Source organism: Lissotriton vulgaris, chromosome 6, assembly GCF_964263255.1.
Source record: "Lissotriton vulgaris chromosome 6, aLisVul1.2, whole genome shotgun sequence".
NCBI lineage: Eukaryota > Metazoa > Chordata > Amphibia > Caudata > Salamandridae > Lissotriton > Lissotriton vulgaris.
This window is the reverse complement of record NC_141694.1, coordinates 1,291,677,136-1,291,697,640: the sequence shown is the minus strand read 5'-3', so window position 1 is coordinate 1,291,697,640 and position 20,505 is coordinate 1,291,677,136. Positions and strand designations below refer to the sequence as shown.

At 42.9% G+C, this 20,505-nt stretch overlaps 1 protein-coding gene across 2 annotated transcripts in view; it reads right to left on the bottom strand.

Annotated features, from left to right (window-relative positions):
• The window catches only part of SLC2A12 (solute carrier family 2 member 12), a 418,153-nt gene that overhangs the window by 358,023 nt on the left and 39,625 nt on the right, over positions 1-20,505 (bottom strand). Inside the window, exon 2 of one of the 2 annotated variants that reach the window (XM_086927426.1) lies at positions 13,542-13,831. The exons of the other annotated variant lie outside the window; for it this stretch is intronic. The gene's annotated coding sequence lies outside the window, so the exon portion shown is untranslated. The remainder of the gene's footprint in view (positions 1-13,541; positions 13,832-20,505) is intronic. 2 annotated transcript variants of the gene reach the window in all.

Sequence of the window (20,505 nt, the reverse complement as noted above, 5' to 3'; positions counted from 1 at the left end):
CCCGCATCTATCCAATATCGCAACCCAGTCATTGTAAGCTTACCACCCATAGCTGGCAGCCCCAATAGTGAATATCGGACGCGTAGAGGTCACGGCTGAGGTGTACTGTAGGGCCTTTTTCCAGCACTGTATTGCCGTTCTTCACAATGGGGGTCCGTCCAAGGGTATTTTCATTTTCAGGAGTAACATGTTATGTAGAGTACCTTGCTCTAGATCGCGTGTGCTACAACCTATTTCTTGTAGGTTTCTGCCTGCCGTCCAATAAGACAGCCACTGTAGTTGGGAGGCATAGTAATATGCCCGGAAATCAGGGACACCCAACCCTCCCTTGTTCGATGCCAATTCCAATTTCTTGAGGCTTACTCTACGTCTGCCCACGCCCCAAATAAAATCTAATAGTAATGTGTCCAGGATGCGAAATGTGGACGGCGGTACCAGCGGGGGCAAATTAACAAAGAAATACAATAGGCGGGGAAGCATCACCATCTTGGAGATGGCTATTCTTCCCATCACTGACAGCGGCAGAGACGTCCAGAAGGAAATGCTGAAGTGTAGCGAAGCAATGGCCTTCATGAGGTTGCTCTCCAGTTGGTCCAGGTGAGTATTGTAGGCATGGATAACAAGGTATTTAAATGTATCCACCGCTACAGGGGTCTGACAGGTGCCGATTTGGATCCTGCCTGGGCGTAATCCCTCTTGGAAATAGAAAGCATGTGACTTCCCTGCATTTATCGCCAATCCTGATATGGCCTCAAAGGCGGAAAATACATCAGGAGTGGGCTTGCATCACCCTCCAAGTCTTGCAGATATATGAGGATGTCGTCTGCATATATTGAAATAAGGCGTGCGGTGTTCTGTACGGGTATCCCCAAAGCATCAGATGATCTTCTCAAAGCTATAGCCAGTGGCTCTAGCGCAAGAACAAACAGGAGGGGGGAGAGCGGACACCCCTGCCTGGTACCTCTATGTATAGTGTATTCTGGGGAGATATATCCTCCTGTACGCGCCCTCGCAGTGGGTTCAACATAGAGCAGGCATACCCATTGCAGAAAGTCCAGGGGAAGGCCAAAGCGCAATAGGGCAGTAAACATGTAGTCCCATGCTAAAGAGTCAAATGCCTGACGTAAATCCAATGCTAAACATCCCGCCCTAATATATTCTCTGGAAGTGGCCTTCATTACATAGTGAAGTCTCCTAGTGTTGAGTGAAGTGCTACGTGCAGGGAGAAACCCGCATTGGTCTCAGTGTATGAGATTGGGGAGGACAGGTACCAGATGATTGGCAAGGGCCTTACTGAGGATTTTATATTTGGTGGCCAGTAAAGACATGTTGAGTGGTGCATGTGAGCGGCTATCGTGTGGGAGCATAGGAATCTAGCCAGTCTGGTATGGAGTTGGTGGACTGGGGAGTAAAAGGAATATCCCCTGTGTGTAGGATGTAACATGCGCCATGCGTCCTTGAGTCTCCAACCCTGCATCCAAGTGTTCAAAAGGCCAGCCTGTTTGTGAGTTCCAGTCCCGTGCAGCGGGGAATGAGATCTGTCCAACTCTATGTCTCCAGGATTCAGGGAATGGTATCCCAGCCGGTCAGGGCTCTGCCGAAGTCATAGAAAATTTTTGTCTTGATCAAAATTCGGTGCGTATATACTACCTAACACTACTGGGAGACCGTCTAGGGTGCCTCTTAGAAGTATATACCATCCCTGGTCATCTGTATGCCGGTCTACCTCTGTAAACGGGACTCCATGGCGAATCTAGTTGGTTGCCCCTCTAGCAAAAGCCGAGTAATTAGTGGTAAACATCCGGCCACTCCACTTTTTCTGAGTTTTCAATGCCTCCGCCTCCATCCGGTGGGATTCCAGGAAGAATACTATCTGCAATTTTCTCCAAATGAGGTATGCATGCACCCTATGGTGCTTGTGTACAGCCCCTAGCCCACGTACATTCTAGGTCAGTAGGTTGTATGAGCCTAAGGAGGCTTGGTTACGAGACACGGAGTTGCTGCATGGGTTGGCCTCCGTGTGGCACGGGGACCATGACTGCATACAGACCAGGATTTCCCTTTCCCTCGTGAACTAAACATATATGGGGCAGCCAGTGAATGATGCTGGGCCAAACCAATAACAAAAACATATTGGAACCAAAGAACGGTGCATGCGCAATGTGGGGGGCACGTGCCGTCAGCCATGCTAATTCTTGTGCGGGTGCAGAGCTCCGGTGGCTCTACTGGGCCGGGGTTGTTTCTTTTCTCATAATATACTTATCTGTGCACTGTATTAGAAGGGTCTCCGCATCCTAATCTTGAATGCCCGGCACTGCAAACCGCCTTTATAGGGTCTTACTAGATTTGAATATTGACTTATGTATAATTGGGAGAAACAACATAGTAGTGCGGATCACATTATATGCTTTACATTTATATTATGTACACAGTCAAACCATTGCAAGAGTAAAAGGATACTGTCCTGCCGGTTATATCATGTATGTGGTTCAAGCATCTAATTCCCTATGATCTCAGTGTAAAAAGTTCTAATTTCTGTTCTTCAATTGTCAAGTAGGCCATCCCCAGTCTGTGGCGTTCCCGAGGGAAAGAGAGTGATGCTATGTTCTGAGTCTGATTGTATGGTGCTGCCCTCCGGGTCCAACAAGATCTTTGTATTGTCCTCATGAAAGGATCCTGCGACTGCTAATGCCTCCGTCCTGTCCGCCATCTTCTGAGCAGGAGTCGGACCGCGGTTTGTAGAGTTCTTCCGGGCTCCTCCCCGGCCTCGGGGTATCTGTTGTTGCATTTGTAGAGGACTATGCCTTACTGAACCCGACGATCTCTCCTGACTGTGCTCAAGGTCCATTACCTCAAGCCATTCTTCCACATCATTGGGGCTGTCAAAGAAAAAAGATTCCCTGTTGTGCATAACTTTGAGCCTGGCAGGTAATAATAGGGCATATTTATCCCCTGGGTAAGCTGAGCGCGTTACAAGTTTCATATAATAATAAAATAATAATTTAAGTTGGGCTGCCCGTAGTATTTTCTTCACCGCTTTAAAGGAGGTTCGCTGTTGCTGTACCATGATAGTGTAGTCCGGTACAGGGAGATTCGCTGATTCTCAAATTGGATATTCGTCTTTTCCCTCACTTTTTGTAGCAGCATGTCTCTGTCCCTGTAGTTCAAGATTTTGACAATCAGAGGACGTGGTGGTGCACCCACCCTTGGTGCGCCCATTGGAATCGGATGTGCCCTCTCCACACAAAAAAATGGAAACATGCCCTAGGGGAACATGCTCTCGGAACCATGCTTCCATAAAGCCCACCGGTTTCATACCTTCACTTCGTTCCGGCAGCCTAATAACTCGGAGGTTATTGCGCTGATTACGACCTTCTGCATCTTCAATCCTGTCTTGGAGGCCAGAAACCTGGTTCTGCATGTGTTTTATTTGCATGGTGTGTTCCGTAAGTTGGGGGTCAATGCTTGTAAATGCCTTCTCGTGGTTGCGCACTGTGTCGGCGAGCTTCCCATAGTTGGCTCTCAGGAGGGTAAGGCCGGTCATTCCATTATCTTCTCAGAGTCTTGGATTTCCTTCAATATTAAGTCTATTTTTTCAGAGTGGGATTCAGCCGGTCCATTGGTTGAATTGCCCGGCGACAGGTCCCTAGCGTTAGAATCAGGGGGCTCCCCGCTGCCAGGCCAGTGTTCAGAGTTTAGCCCTTAAGCCTGCCTATCTCGCACCCCAATCAATCACAAGCTTAGGCGCTGACTGTGGAGCCACCTGTAGGGTACAGGGTCCTCTATTGTTGAGGTCCGAGCTCAAGGTTTCCTCCTCACAATATGCAGATATCTAAAACATCTCTAGGTCTTTTGACACCGTCGTCCACATTCACCGCTCACCCACAGCACTCCAGTCCCCCCAGCAATATGGAAAGTCTGATCACCTGGCAGATCGCCTGCAGTCCCGCCATGCTCCTAATTGTCACAATTGTCAGCACCCCCCGTGTATTCCAATCATGTCACATCCAGTTTTGCCACCATTCAGCCAAGTACCGGTGGACTTCTCCATGTGTTTCTGAATGGGTGGGGGTTGGGGGCCTTTAGCGCCCAGCCAGGCTTCACTGAGGAGAAGCCACCCTCATATTGTGCTCTCAGTCCAGGGCAGCCTCCGCATTCATTACCCCGTCGCAGAGCCCGCAGTAAATCAGACAGCAGCCACGGGGAAGAAAAGGGGGAGGGGCCCGTCTGCTCGTGGCCCGAGGCACCGCGCTGGCAGCTCTCACCGTCTGATGATGGTGCTGTGTCGTGCGCCCCGCACCGACCTTCCACGCGAGCCTCGTTTCCCGCTCCTGCCCCTCCGCCGCACTCTGCCAGGCCCGGAATGGACGTCCACTGTTATTCCGGCCTACGGGAGGTAATTAGTCTGAAACAGGTGGGGCCGCAGCACAGCACGTCACTCTCTCTGGGCTCCTTACACAGGCCGCACACCCCGCGTCTGTGGCTCAGCTCCTTCGGCCGTCCTTCCGTAGCCACTTTCTCTCAATCCAGGCTAGATTCTTCTGCCAGACAGCAACGTGCAGGTGACGGGACCCTCCAGGTAATTTCTATGTGCTGTGACACAGTGTTTTGTCAGGATTTATCCCCCCAGGTCCGGAGCCTCAACAAGTGGTATCCGCTATCTGAGGTGACTGGCCACGTCTCACCCTCAAGGAGGGTCATCTTAAAAGCATCATAGGCCCAGGGGCAAAGCAGTGCACTGGACCCTGCCTAACAACCACTCACATGAATAAAAATGTTTAACAGAAAATTTGCGTTAAATTCTTGTCTGCATGGGGCTCCTATGCTCGTGGGGCCCCAGGGCAACTGCCCAGCGTACCCATGCTTAAAGACAGCACTGGTCCCAAGTAGGTGTAATTCTTTCGCACAAGTCCCAGTCTACAGATGTTTGTAAATAAAGATTTGCATCAAAACCCATGGGAGGTTTCATGGGACCAACCATGTACCACCCATGGTATGTTACTTGATATAACATATTGCAAAGAAATGCATATCTCTATTTGCTTTACTTTAAGTAACTTTCCAAACAGAGATGATGACTTCCACTGAAAAGCAAATACCACCACAACATGTGATGGGTAGGCATCACTTCTGTGATGGGTAGGCGTCACTTCTGTGATACGAACCCATCACAAACTGTTTATGAACCCTGGCACAAATATGTACTTGAAATATATTGTTCCCAAGGAATGCTTCATACATGTTTTCCAGAGGATGATCGTGAACCATATTAGCAGACTGGATATTAAAAAAAGGCATACTAAATTGAGACTCTCTACATCATGTCAGTATATAACGCAGTGTCTACAACATCCAAACAGCCGAACTCCCCCATCTTCCAAAAGCCTGATGTGTTGTATCAAGCTGACATTTTCACTTTTGCAGAAAGCAGTGGTTATTCATCGCTCTAGAAAATGAGAACTGAGTGGGAAAACTAGGCAGAGATTACGTTAGTCAATCATTTAAGCCAAGGTCCACTTTATTTGCCATAAGATTTGTTTTTAGTTTCAAGTGGCCTATTTACTTTCTCTTTTTTATTTTCTTGAGAAGAAAGGGCAAAAGGAATATAAATACATTCATGATCTAGTAGATCCCACACTAAGGGCTTCATTACGATGGCGTTCTGACGAGCCTCCGACCTCCACTGCCTTGGGAGGTTTTCCGATCGACTATATGTCAGAGTTTCCACCTGCCAGATTACAATGCGATTGCTGTACAGGCGGTCAGAAAACTGTTCTTTTCATTGCTGCTTGTACTGTGGCCATAGAAAAGAACTGCAGCAAAAGTTGCAGTAGAAAAGGGCAGTTCTCAAACATCCATGCATTTGTGTGCCTGGCAAACAGGTTCATGCATGTATAGGGGCACCACATTTGCCCCCCTCTTCCCATAGCGCACGTCCACAAGGGCCCTGCTAGGGCCCTTAAAGTCCCATTCCGTCTGGATTTACATGGTGGTCTGACTAATATGTAAAAGCAGGGGGAAAAGGGACATTGTAATACCTATAGTGGTTCCTCCGCAGGCACCGGCCCCATTGTAGGCATAATGCTCTGACCAATGCTCTGATGGGCTCCTTGAGCCTGTTGGAGGCGTTCGTCAGTCCCTCCGCCTGCTATGCTCCGACCGACCACATCATTATGCAGCGGTCAGAACGCAGCCTCAGATGTTGGACGGCGATACTCTCAACATCATAATCTAGCCCTAAATATTTAAAGAACAAATGCAGGTATTTAATAACTCTATCACCATTATTGTTATCATCAGAGCTCACACAATAACATTTTAATTAATTAAGCTGAATATGACTAGCATTATTACACAACAAACTTGCTAGTTCTGGTGGATTAAGATCAACAAGAAGCTAATCTTGCCTTATAATCAAGACACAATAGGCCTGAATCAACCCATTGAGGTAAGCCCTGAATTAATTATTACTGGGAGATTGGATTTACAAAATAGAATTTTGAATGATAATGTTAGACTTATTTTTTATGCTATGTTGTTGGCACGTCGAGAGATTTGTAAACTGTGGGTCTCACCACTTAGCCCCACTTTATTAGACTGGGTTTTGGCTATGAGGTACATGGCTAAGCTTGATTTATTAGACCGATCTAAAAGAAATAGAGGATTTTGGATACCCTTCCTGCTAAATTTTGGTTAAAGTTAAGTTTATGTTAAGTCCAATGATTAAGCCCGTGCCTGTCTCGCTGGTATTTGAGCTATCCCAGGACGATAAAGAAAGTTGGTGGAGGACACACATCTTGGGTCAGGAGGGGAAGAAGGATAAGTTAGAGGAAGGCCAGGCCCAAAATATGTGTTGTCTATGCCCCATCACTCTAAATCCAGCATAAGAGATAACAACAGCCCAGTGGTGGATTAGAGAGAAGAATGGGCGGCAAGACGGCAAATGAGGATATAAAAAAAAAAAAAAAGACACAATAGGCCTGATTCACAAACTGTATTTTGTGGTTTGTAAAGTTATGTATTGTAGTTCTACAGAAGTACTATTTACTTAATAAAAATGCAATTCACAAACCTCAGAGTGTAAATCTCCACCTCCACATCTCCTATCTTTTCTATGGGGAGATCCTAATACATTTAAGTTTACTACTTAGGAGTGAATGTGGGAGGGACAGAGGGGATTTACTGGAAAAAGGAACATACGTACTTCTAAGTGGGAAGGATTCAGGTAAGAGTAAGGAGTGGTTTTGAGAGCATTACAGGGGTTTAAGAAAGGACATGCATCCACTCACAAAAAAATAAGCCCATTGCTATTCACAAATTGCTCTTCTAAAGTTATAATAGGCAAAAAGGACTCAAAACATTAGTAAATGTACTCCACCTCAGAGCTGAACTATGTCAAGCACCACCATTGGCCAACCACTGATACACCAACACCCTCCCATAGAAAATAATTAAGGTAGAGACTTAAAATAAAGTCACATAAGAAATAATTTTTAACTAAATTACATTATTTAAACGAGTAAAAAATATAAATAAAAATAAATGTTATAATTTATCTGAAAATAAAACAGTTATCATGTCTCAGAAGTTAGCTACGGAGTACATTGCGGTGCATAATGAAAACAGTAACTTAAAATTCACAGGGGAAATTAGCACCATATCGGTGAATCTTCTAGACCTTCGAGTCTTTATATCCAAAGGCAAGCTATGTACTGTTTTGTACAGGAAACGACAGCAAGGAATCCCCTGCTACATGAACTTTTACGCATTAAAGAAAATAGCACCAGAGACTGTGATTTCCTTATTGCAGCCAAAGAGTGTATTGCCAGATATACAGTAGAAGAATACGAAAAGTCAGTGCTTAACAGAGCTTTGAGACAGGAAAGAGCTGTTGAAAGACAAAATGAAGACTACAGAGGAGAAAGATAAGTTTAGGATTATAACCAACTTCTCTAAGGATGCCAAAGAATTGATAAGTATCCTACAAAAAAAGTGGCGCACTCATTGGACCGGATATCCCCTCTACTCCTTTAATTACCTTTAGAAAATCAAGGTCATTGAGGGATCAGATAGTGAAAAGTCATTGCACTAAGGTTGGAAGGAGTTCAAATTTGAAGGAATTGTACGTTTGTTTCCTTGCGGGAAATACATGGCCGGTGCCAACAGCTCAAAACCCCTATCTGACATTATCACATGGCTGAAGAAACCGAAGCCAATACTGAAATCTATGAATTTCAACACGCCATTTACGGTTAACTGCTTAACATGTCCATGCCGGTTGAAGTATTTTGGTAGTACTAACCGCCCCACAAAAATATACATCCTGGAGCACTTAAGGGTCATAGCAAGTAAAGATGTATTGTACCCAGTGGCGAGGCACTTTGAATCTATGCACAACAGTAATAGAGATCTCTGAGGTTATTTTTGTTTAGATCATGTGCCCATCGATGTGAGGGGGGAGACAGGGTAATGAAACTTAGGAGGCTAGAATTGAGATATATTATAGATCTAAAAAAAAGGCCGCACACGGTATGAATAGTGGGGAGGAACTATCAGTACATCTATAATTACAGACAAGACAGTGTCACATGACTACTGTATGTGTTCTAAGATTGATGAGAATGTAACCATCATTAAGACCTGGCTCTTCGAGCAGTAGCAGCACCCCCTACCCTCAGCGCCTTGAGATCCTCACGGGTAAGTAGTGCACTTTACAAATCCAATGATTGATTGATTGATGATTAAGACTGGAACTACTTTCTGATTTCCGTATTAGTGGAAGGAAATGTTTACATGCATGGATTAGCTTGATGTGAATTTTTTTCGCCCTCCCTCCCCCTTTTTTTGTAGCTGGCTGGGAACCCATGTAGGGCCGGACTTTTGAGGTTGTAGGATCTTGACTACACAGTTGAATATGTATGTGCCCATACAGGACTAGATATCGCATTTTGCATTTTTTGAATCACATTGATTATATTGTGCATATTGCTTATTTCACTAGCAAAATATAAGGGATGCAATTTGGTTCCTAAACCCATGTACGGCAATATTATGCTTCAAAGTAGAATCCTCATAAACTTGGGAATTAAATGTATGCAGCCCATATAAGGCAAGATATTGTATTTTGCGCTTTAATGTCGAGCATACAATTTACTACACTGGTGAGACATAATCCATGCAATGGCTTTCAGTGTAAGTATCAAATCCATGCAGGATGATATACAGGTTTTAATGTTCTTAATACGGTACTTTGAATAAACATCGAAGTAAATCGACACTGCCTATACAAAGCAATGAATGGAGTAGCTATTTAAATATGGCTTTTATATCTGTTTTTTCTTTAATGTGATTCTTTTTTAGTCAAGGTATAATGGCCCATACAGAGCATAATACTATTCTTACCCTTGTCCATGCTGCTTGTACGTTGACATACAATTTGTCGAAATGTAACATGTTTCACATAATGTAATTCTAGAAATAACAAGATGGCGGGGAGGTGAATCAAACATGTAAACCATGCCATTGTTGATGTCTAGTAAAACACCTAAAATGACGACATTTCCGGCTTGCCTGATGACACTGAGGGAGGCGACAACCAAAGCACGTTTGTTTGCACATCTTTCATTGAAACTAATGAATTCATCCCGGTGAATGCCGATTCCTTTTTTGGGAGGAACAACGGAGCTGTGATTTAGATCCTGAATTTAAAATTAAATAAATAGGACTTGAAATCCCAGCTTGGTAAGAAAGAAAGCTGAATTGATGTCTATTCTGCCAGGGAATGGGAATATTTGAGAGCTTTGTGTCTGAGAGCTTTCAGGTTTACTAGGCCCATGCATGAGAGGGGCAACGCAGTCCAGGTTTTGAGCTACTCACACACAGGCCTGGGAAACTTTAGAGATCCATATCATATTACAGTGTCATGGAGGAGGCTGGCTGAGGAAACTGCTTTAAGGTAAACAGAGCGGGCCCATCCAGCAAAGTGGGTAATGAGGTGGCAACAGGTATAACCAGGACAATAGCCTTGTTTGCCCTCACTCCTCCAGTTCTTTGGAGAATCAAGACAAGGTGCCTTGTCCCACCCACTGTGACCAATAGGCAGGGAGGCCATGGGAAGAAGCCATTGAAATTGAAACAGGTGCAAAAGGACAACAGATGGGGCGCAGCCAATGACCAAAACCAGTGGCATCTAAGCTAACCTATAGGGTTGCCACACAAGTAATTTAAGGGGCTCCATGGTAGGCACCAGGTACAGTAGCCAGTCTACAAAATTATAGCCATCAACCGAGCAGTGTGTAGGGACCAGGAATATCCACTCATTTTATCTTAAGCACAACAAGACACTGAAGTATACAAACTGTAGCATTCCATGTATCACTTTGTTATATACTTTGGCAAAGACACGGCATGCCTACAGCAGTTTCAGTCTTAGATGTGTTGTGCTGTTTGAGCTCCCAGTATTTTAACCTCCACACATTTTTTCCAGTCAGCACTGATAACCTAAGATAAGGAAGAGATATTGCGGTGTGAGAAGGTTATTTGTCAAGGTTATTCAATACTGCTGTGAAAGTCACTGGGACTCAGGGTGCAATTTGTGTACAATCTTATCTGTGTTACACACGCCTGCTGTGCAGTGTTGTTCTCTGAGCACTGGTTAGAGTTGCAGTCTACCTAATCACTGACTCGAACATACTGACTGTAAGTAAAGCAAGAGACCTATCAACCTGTTAACATGACAGCCTTTGTGTACATCTGCCCTTGCACAGGAGCAGAGGTAGATTCAAACAATAGAAAAGTAGCTGTACCGGGGGTGGATTTAACAAGAATGTGAATATGTAAAACAGAACAGGTGGAACAAGTAGAGGAAGGGAAGTTAGACCTGACAAGTGTTTCAGTGAATTGGGTAGGCTAAAGGTTTTGGCAGTGGCATGGGGGGAAGAGGGAAAGAGGGGACTCCTCAAGGAGTAGTAGCACGTATTTATTTTTAGAAACGGGGCAGGGTTATGGTGTACATCGGCTAGGTGATGGATTTGCAATGGTAGGAATGAAGTATTAGAATGGGAGACTACAGCACAAGAGAAGGGGTGGTTACTATTGCCACATTCCTACCATTGCAAATCCATCACCCATCCTCTCTATACCATGACCCTGCCTGTTTCTGAAAATGCGGATAGTTTCAGTGTTGTCGGTGGGTTTCCAGAATTTGTAACCTCACTATCCAATGCTCATATCTATTAATGTCAGCGCGTTCTTTGATCTGGCGTGTATCTCACTGTCCCAATGTATGGTCCCATGTAAGAGTAAAATTGTCTCTCTGTCCCAAATAGGTTTTAATTCCAGAACCGTTATCGGAATATTCTATAATAGTCTGAGTATGTTATGGGGTTGAGTTTCAATATTTCTCTATACCTGTATGGGAGCCTCCAGTCACAGTATGCACCTCTTGTTGCTCCCATGTCAGAGTCTCTTCAGTCCTGATACGAGTAAACCAAGGAATACATTTCAGACCAGAAACTTGCAGACGTCTTCTGTTTGTTCTCTGTGCCAGTGTTAGTGTGTGGCCCTTCTCTCTGTCATGAACTGTTTAACACAAACAAACTGTCTTCCTGTCCTAGCATACCCACCTGCCCCATTGTCATTGTTTTCTCTTTTGCCATTGACTTGGTGCTAACACCAGACTTCCACTGATGACGATGCTTGCATTCAGTAGTTCCTTGAATGCAAGCAACGTCAGCAGAGAAAAGATATATGTCATCCAATCAGAATCAAAATGCCCCTGGGTGGGGCATACACATGAATATAAAGGTAGGCCATCAAAGGAAAAGGAGTTGGAAAGTGTGGTGGGGATAGTGTCGGACACTGAAAGAGTGACATTTATTATTGCCACTCCAAATGAAACCAGTTTGGGGAAAGTGTTGGACAATAAAGGGGTGACATTTACTATACCAACTCCAATGTATACCAATTTAGGAAGGCGTTAGACACTAAAGGGGTTACATTTAGTATTACCACTCCAATCTAAAACAATTTAGAGAAGGTTTGGACAGTAAAGGAGTAACATTTACTATTCCAACGCCAATATATACTAATTTAGGGCAGGTGTTGGGCAGTAAAAGGGTGACAATTTACTATTCACACTACAATTTATACCTATTTCGGGAAGATGCTGGGCACAGAAGGGGCGACATTTACTATTCCCACTCCAATCTATACTGATTTGGAAAAGGTGCTGGAGACTAACGGTGTGACGCTTCTGATTCCAACTCCAATCTATGCAAGATGCTACAAACTCATATAGCAACGTAAACAATGACTCCATACTCACACCAATGAGGATATATAAAATAAAGTAACATTTAATTTACAAACTCCAAACCTATATATTCTTATTTAAATATTCACAAAAATATTTTTTAAACTATTAACAATTAATATATTGTTTACATTATTTCCTACTATACCTACACTTCAACCATAAAATGGGAAATACAACCAAAATTAACAAAGAAGTAGACCAATTAAAAAAATATATTACTTTTTAATATATATTTTAAGCATTTATTGATTTCGATTTGTAATAACATATTTTAAAAATGCAATGGGATTATATATTTTATTTATTGTAAATTATTATTTTATAAATGGCTATTCTAACAAAATACATTTATAAGGTTTGCAGTATTAATTTACATATCATTAAGATATTTAGGGGTCAATTACGATGTGTTTTAGAAGGCTTCAATTTCGAAGCACATTGTAATGGGCCGCGCTTATTCCTTTCTGACCGCCTTTTTTGATGGAGGTGGTGGGAAAGGAATCGGACCGGTCATTTAAGCTGGCTTCCAACAGGCTCAGAGACCCCGTCCAGCAGTCGGAATGCAGCAAGTAATCTCAAGGGCGGGCCTTTACGCCCTTGAGATTATGATGACGGTTTTCGACATGGATTCCATACCTGTCTGTCAGACATGGAAACCATGTCAGAGAGCATCTTTGGGGGCCCCCAGCAGGACCACCTTGAGTGCACGGCCTATGGTTAGAGGCATTCCTCCACCTTGTGGCAAGCATCTTGAGTGCCTGCCTTGAGGTGAACCGCACCTCCCATTTTACTAAAAAAGCATTTATTACGGCCGGTTTACGGCTGGAATGCCTGCTCCCATAGTAAAATGTAGAAATGCAAGAGAACAGTGTTCGGTCACATCCTATAAGGCGGCCGGGACTGCCAACCTGGTGCTGTCAGTCCCATGACCGATGCAGTGTTCGACATTGTAATGAAGGCCTAAATATTAATTCACTTTAAAATATACACTTTTAAAAAATCTCCCTAACATTATCCCCTAAAACACAATATCTTGCTGCTAAAAAAGATATCAATCCATTATCTTTATAAATTAATACAACTAAAAATACAAATGCAAACAATTTCAATAGACAATTGAATAAAGCACTACAATACAATACATCCAAAATAACACTTAAAAACGATACTAAACAAAGCAGTATTTTCTAAATCAACAAAATAACACTTAAAATTATATTAGTACCTCTGATATTCCTGTTTAATATATCTTTGACATCCTAATGTTCTCAACACATTTTTTTTAATAATATTATTTTTTATTCAATATTTTGTCCATACACCATCCAGAAGTGGAACAACCACTCATAAGGACTTAGGAATTTCCACCGTGAAAGTTTCGGCAGACTAAAGGCCAGCATAAAGATAGATGGCTGGAGTGGGGGGGGTCCAAGTGAACAATCATCTTAAAATAAGTCCATGAGGACCTAACAGCGTGGATGATCTTCTTTGAGCCAAGCAGCTCCTGAACATGACCTGGGAAGAGGATAGATTTGGTGCACATCAGTAACAGAGAGAATACAGAACCTGAGAATAACTATGGCCGTTGATGCAAACAGCAGGAGAAGACAGTACAGACAAATGTCTTTAAACCACTGCGCTAAAAACCAATTGGTAGCAAAGGTGTAATGCTCCACGTATCACCACACTGGATTAATAAGCAGTTGAAATAATAGAACAGAAATGCTGGAAAATTCAACAATACGAATATCACATTAGAGTACTGAGAACACCGGAAAGGGTGGAGGGTCAGAACATTATCCTGCATAACAAAGTGGATTATAGAAGAATTGAAAATAAAGAAAATGCAGTTTATATTGATAGGTGCCACAGAATAAATCAAATACAGATTTGAAAATTGAGCTGTTGAATTGGAGCAACTTTAATCTAATATAATTGTTGCCAAGAAGAAGAAGTCTCATGCTTTAGGAATCACTGTGTATTTCGGTGGTGCAGTAAAACTACAATTCATTCATGAAAGAAAACAGTAGGATGACAAATTAGATGAGATCCTCATCAATGTCAAAAGTTGGTGTGAGGACAGAGGGACGAGAGACTGTGGAGTGGGTACGGAAAGTTTAATCTTGTTTTCACCTACGAAATAACTACTCCACTTTGTATATTGTTTTAAAATGTATGTTTGATCTTGTAGGACTATATTGTTGTTCTAGTAATAAAGAAAACTTCAAGGGCGCACTTAGATACAATCACATTGTATAGATCTCATTCCTTTGAAGAGTTTGAGTTTTCCTCTTTAAAAATGTTGTGACATACATTCTGTGAGACTGTAAACAGTGTTGCCTCATGTCATTTATATTGTACATAACATGAAATCAGATCTCTGCTCTATAGTATTAAGCGATTGAGTGTCTGTTTTTCAGTACACTAGCTTCTGAGCCACAGGTTTATGCCATGTCTGTCAAAATAAACATCGAAATGTAATCATGTAATGGTAACAAGAGTACTAATAAGCTTATATTCGTATATTTATTATTAAAGTGCAAAGGTCAAACTATATGATATTTCCATTACATGGGCTGGCTAAAGTGGGAAAAGACAGTGTCAATCACTACAGAGACAAACAACTCTGTAGATACGACAGGCTTGTCCAATGTGAATCAGTTTAAAATATTTTACTGCACAGTTTTGCCCTAGTTGTGGTGAAATGCCTTTGGTTGTAGCTACTGCATATGAAAATAAGCTAAAGTAAGTCTTTCTGGTCATCAATACTGGTTTTCACCAGGATAGGGCAAAAGACAAATTGAAGGAGGTAATCTTATTACAATCATTTTACAACATCTTGCTTGTGAAACAGTATTTAATTAAGGAGGTCTAAATTAAAGATTAAAGTAAATGCATTGTAATACAAACCCATGAATGGAAAATCAACTGGGTGACTAGAATTACTTGGAAATATAGGCGTGGTGAGATAAACAACTTTAAAGATACAGTGTTATTGACTTGTGTATTGCCCTTACAACTGATAATCTGACCATGATTAATTTCTTTCTTCTTTGACATGCCAGGTACATTTGGCTTTATATATCTTGAGATTTCTAGTCACTCTTGCAGGTGTAGATCCGATATGAAATTGTGAATGGGTCAAAGGCAAATTTCTTCAAAAAATAATCACGTTTCTTCTGGATGATTAAAGAAAATTGAGTGAGGAAACAATTGTGTCACATAAACATGTTAGCAGAAGATGTGATATAAAAAGAAACATTCCAATTGCCTGTGAATATTGATGGGCTAATTAACAAGATCAGAATACACTCCATTTGAATGATAAATACGTTAAACTAATATATGGGTTTTGTTTTTATTGAACAATCATATTGCAAGGGAATTAAGAATGATGGGAAATTGGGTATATGGGTGTCCAAAGACTTGTCTCGATTCTATGAGACAAACCTCCGACCTTTCACGCACCTTAAATCGGATGTCCAGCACTGGAAATCGCTCCCGCTAACGCTCCTGGGACGTGCAGCACTATTTAAGATGATGTCACTTCCCTGACTCTTATATGCGCTACAAAATACGCCAATGCCGGTAGCAGCGTTGTATTTCAAGGAAATAGAGTCTTAGGGGCGGGAATTGCTATGTGAGGGGAAACCCCCCGCATTGCCGCGTAGAAACTCACGTTGGGGTGGTTCAATGGCAGAATTGGACTTCCAGATATGAAACGATATTACTGGGCCTCACAGCTCGTTGCCATCAACAAATGCCGGTACAGGCGCCACCATGACCCGGCCTTCAGGATAGACCGTTGGCTCCTACCAGGTGGCGGCTTTGAGGGGGCAGTGTATAGCGTATCTCCGACATCTGGCCTGTCCAGACCTACTAAACATGCCGTGCACGTGTGGAAAGACGCTACCAGGAGTTTGGGTTGGGAGGGTAAACTCACTAGAGTTACATCGCTCTGGCACTGTGACCAGTTGGGTCGATTATCGCAGTCCCGGGGATTCAACAAATAGGATACCATCGGTATCTCCAGAATTGGGGACTTATGGAAATTGGGTGAGGTCATACCATTCTCCCACTTGCAGCAAGAATATGAAATGGCCGATTCCAAACAGTTTCGGTATCTCCAGATAAGGCATGCTTTGCTCGCAGCTATCCCAAGAGGGACTGACCCCCCCCCCCCCCCCCCCGAGTCCTCTCCTCTGGAGGACAGAATTTTTGGATGGCGATTTGCCAGAAAAGGCTATATCCCTTATATATAGAAAACTCATTAACAACTTGCCGGGCCTGGACAATGGGAGACCTTAGACTGAAGGCAAGATGGCGTCTGACTAACACCGACGCGAGGATGCTCTGCTGGGTCTCCCCTCACACGATGAGATCTAGATGTCTTCGTCCACTGCTGGTAGCAGCATAATGGTGAATTATCGAAAGTAAAATTAACCCCCCCTTCGTGGTGCACGGAGAAAGGAAAAAGGAAAAAGGCATTGAAAAAAAAAAACCTGAAAGATATGCAGCAGAGCAACATTGAGAGTTGTCGAGATTTACCTTTCCATCTCGTGCTCACGCTCTGCTTCACCCGTCAGGACGCCCAGACTGCTTTGCTATCTCTGATGCGATCTGGCCGGCATTACCTGCTCCCGACTCGGCAGGACAGCAGAGGAGCAAGTGAGAGCCAGCACCAGCGCGTTTACCTTTCGGTGGGAAAAAAAACGCCTTTCATCTCAGCAGCAGCGTCCTGGTGTCAGAGTTTGGAGCAAGAACTCAGCACGGATACAGTGTATCAGCAAATCCGTCTGCAAGCGCTTCAACAAAATTAGCACACAAGTAAGGATGACCGGCAAGGGGACAAGGGGTGGCAAGTGTAAATCAGCTCCGATTGTTCCACAGCCGAACGGCGCATTGGCAGTCACCCGCCAAAAAAGAATGGATGCCCTAAGTGCGAAAGGTAGAGGTGGTGTTGGAGAAAAATCAGACTCCCTGAATAAAAGCGCACAGGATAAAGACTCACTAAATCCGGTCACAATGAAATAAAACATTACTCGAGGAGTGAAAGAGACTGACTCCTTGCAACCATTAATTACAAATAGCTTTATGGCAGCAAAAGTGGGGCGATGGTAATGGTCTTATTCTCGGAACTAACAATCAGAACATGAAAAGCTCGGCAGGATAAATGTTAGCTACTTCCCCCTCCCCCTCTGCTGTGATAGTCAATGCCCAAGGCCCCACTCTTGCAAACTTGGCAGAGACAGACAGCCCACCTGATAACTCAATCACAAGCTTTAACATTGACTCTGCTGCCATGGCAGATATCTCTGGTCCCTTGTGTACACCCCAAGCACCACAAACAGTCAACAGTGAACAACAACACGATGATACCCCCAGAATGCCAGATAATCAAGACAAATTATATTCTTTGACAGGAGAGTCAGATATGTCAGACAACAGCATATCACTTTCAAGCGGGGAGGAAGGGCAGAAGTGGTACAGTAGCCCCACCTCTGATGCACAGAGGAATAAACCAAGTACTAAAAAGCGCCTAAAAAAAAACCAAAGACAGCGATATGCCTGAGAAAGAGGGTTCAGGAGAACTGAAATGGAACTATGACAGTACTCCCTTACTATATTTTCAAATTCCACCTTAGCATCTGGGTATGATCAATCAAACACTAACAGTCAAAAGCGGGAGCTCACGCAAAAGAGGATCCGGCCCTGACTGATATCCTACAAACCATCAAAGGCTTTCAAGAGGAAGTTAAGGCGGACAGCCGTAGATCTCGACTGGCCGCTAAAAAGCTGCAAGGGGCAGTCAGAAAGGTCAGTAAAACATGCTCCGATATTGCAGAACGAATGGCCAGGGTGGAGGAAAGGACAGAACAGCTAGAAAAGGATGTTGTTACACTGCAGACGCAACATGAGGAGCATAAGGGGGTGGTAAAGGACCTAATGTGGAAGATGGAGGAGCAAGAAAATCGTCAGAGACGTAGTAACCTCAGCTTTCTTGGAATTCCGGAGGGAGCCGAGAAGGATGACCCCAGGAAATTTATGATCAACTTACTTAAAGGGGCTCTTCCCGAACTACAATCCTGGGATTTGGACAGATAAATCCAACAGGCCCATAGATTTCCTCTGTTTCCTGGGAAACGCACAACGACTCCACAGCACCCCCGTGCTATGCTGGTATTCTTTGGGAACTTCCTACAAAGCCTCTTCGACCTGGCAAGACCCATAAACAAGCGAACCTTTGAGGGGATATCTTTCTTCACCAGACCCGATTTCGCACATGCCACGGTGGAGTGCAGGTGGTGGCTCCGGCAACTGTTTGAGCCTTTTCAGAGACAGGGAGCTGAGGTTTATTTACAAAATCCGGCTAGGCTACAAGTGGTATACAAGGAGGCAATACGCAGTTTTGTCTCCGAAATGCAAGCGCAAAAATATCTAGAGGAGTTGACTTGTCATAAGTAAGGCTGCTAATATTATTCTCCTGAAAAGGGAGAAAAGGGGTGAAAGGGGTGAAACAGAGGAAAACATAGGGAGGGGCTGTAATACTGAACAAGGTTCTAGATTTTTGGCTGAGGGATTGGTCTGCTTTGCCTTGTCTGCCCTGTTCTTTTAAATGCTTACCCTCACTGATTAATTTTCTAACCGCCCCCCGTTTTTTTTTCTTCTATTTCTCTTTTGCCTCTACCCTTGGTTCTAGGAAGCCTCATGTTGAGGGCGGGGGGGTAACTACTACTAGAGACGAGGAAGCTGTTTGATCATGTAGGTACCATTCAGATCTGTTTAGCGCAACGGCCTTACGTCTTGCAGATATTTGAAACATCACTCTGTCATTACAGTGCTCATTCCCCATTATCTCACCGCAGTTGGTATGCGGTCCTTTGTCTCGATCCAGTGGGTTTGAGATGGCACAACAATAGGGTAAGCCACATCTCTTTACCACCGCTGGGGACAATGCATGTTCGGTTTTTGGGCTACCATAATAATTAAATAATTACACGTTTGTCCTGTCACCTCAATATGTGTCAATGCACCCTGACTGAACTAACAGTTCCACCTTAAGATATTTATTTATCTCTGGTGTCTAATCTCAAATACATCATTAGGGCCCACAACGATGCTGTCATTTACCTACGATGTTGCAATTTTGTTTTTTTTTATTTTATGACAGATTCACCACGGAGTAACTATTGTGCTCCTAATACATTATAAATACACTAATAGTGATTGCAAAAAAAAAAAACTCTTCACAATTCTTTGTGTAGTTTGGATTTCATTTACTCATTTAGGCACCAAATTACCAGGTACAGTTTACCAATGAATGTCCCTTGAGATATACATGAAATCATTTTTCAAGGATTCTTTTCTTCTTGAATCAATACACACAAACCTGCTCTTGAGCAGAGTAGAAGTCACAATAGTTAATTTTTTGTGCTGAATAAATGCTACAGATCCCTCCTGGACCAATAGGCGTGAAACATGTCGACCTTTAAAGTATACTTCACGTGTGGAAACTGTCGAGGTCCATTCCACACCAGTGACAGGTCTTTCACATTACAGGTTTTTTTTTTTTTTTTTTTTTTTTTTTTGGCTTTGAGAATTTATTGGCATTCTCCTGTATTAATTCTAGTACAAATGTTAGCCAATTGTAAATACATCCAGCTTTTAAATAATTCCCTTGCCAAAACAACTCTAAACTTGCATGCAGATTTATGTTCTCTTAATTTATTGGCATCAGTAACTGCTGTTAAATGCTGTCAAAGGGGAGGTATTCGGTCTATAGTTTAAAGCACTTTAATATCATTAAGATAACATTAAAAGAAGTAGTCACTTCGTAACCTCTTTCCCGAACTGAGCCAAAAATAAAAAGGTAAAATCTACCCAAGTTTATTGCAATTATACAAATGTTACGTCCAGTCAAATACAATACTATCCAATTTTACATTTATTGAAGCAAAGTTCAAAGCACAAATTTACATGTTCTACATACACTAAACTAATGATGCCACATGTCTTCCACTGATAATCAACTTATCTGTGAAAAAGACAATAACTTTACAAGACTGTCTAACAGGAATCCTTGGTATAAAAACTGTGTACTTGTTTGTAAACTGTTAAACAAGGAACCCAAAATATGGTTTCCACCTCAACTAAGTTAGGTTACATTAATTAATTACCTCACATTACAG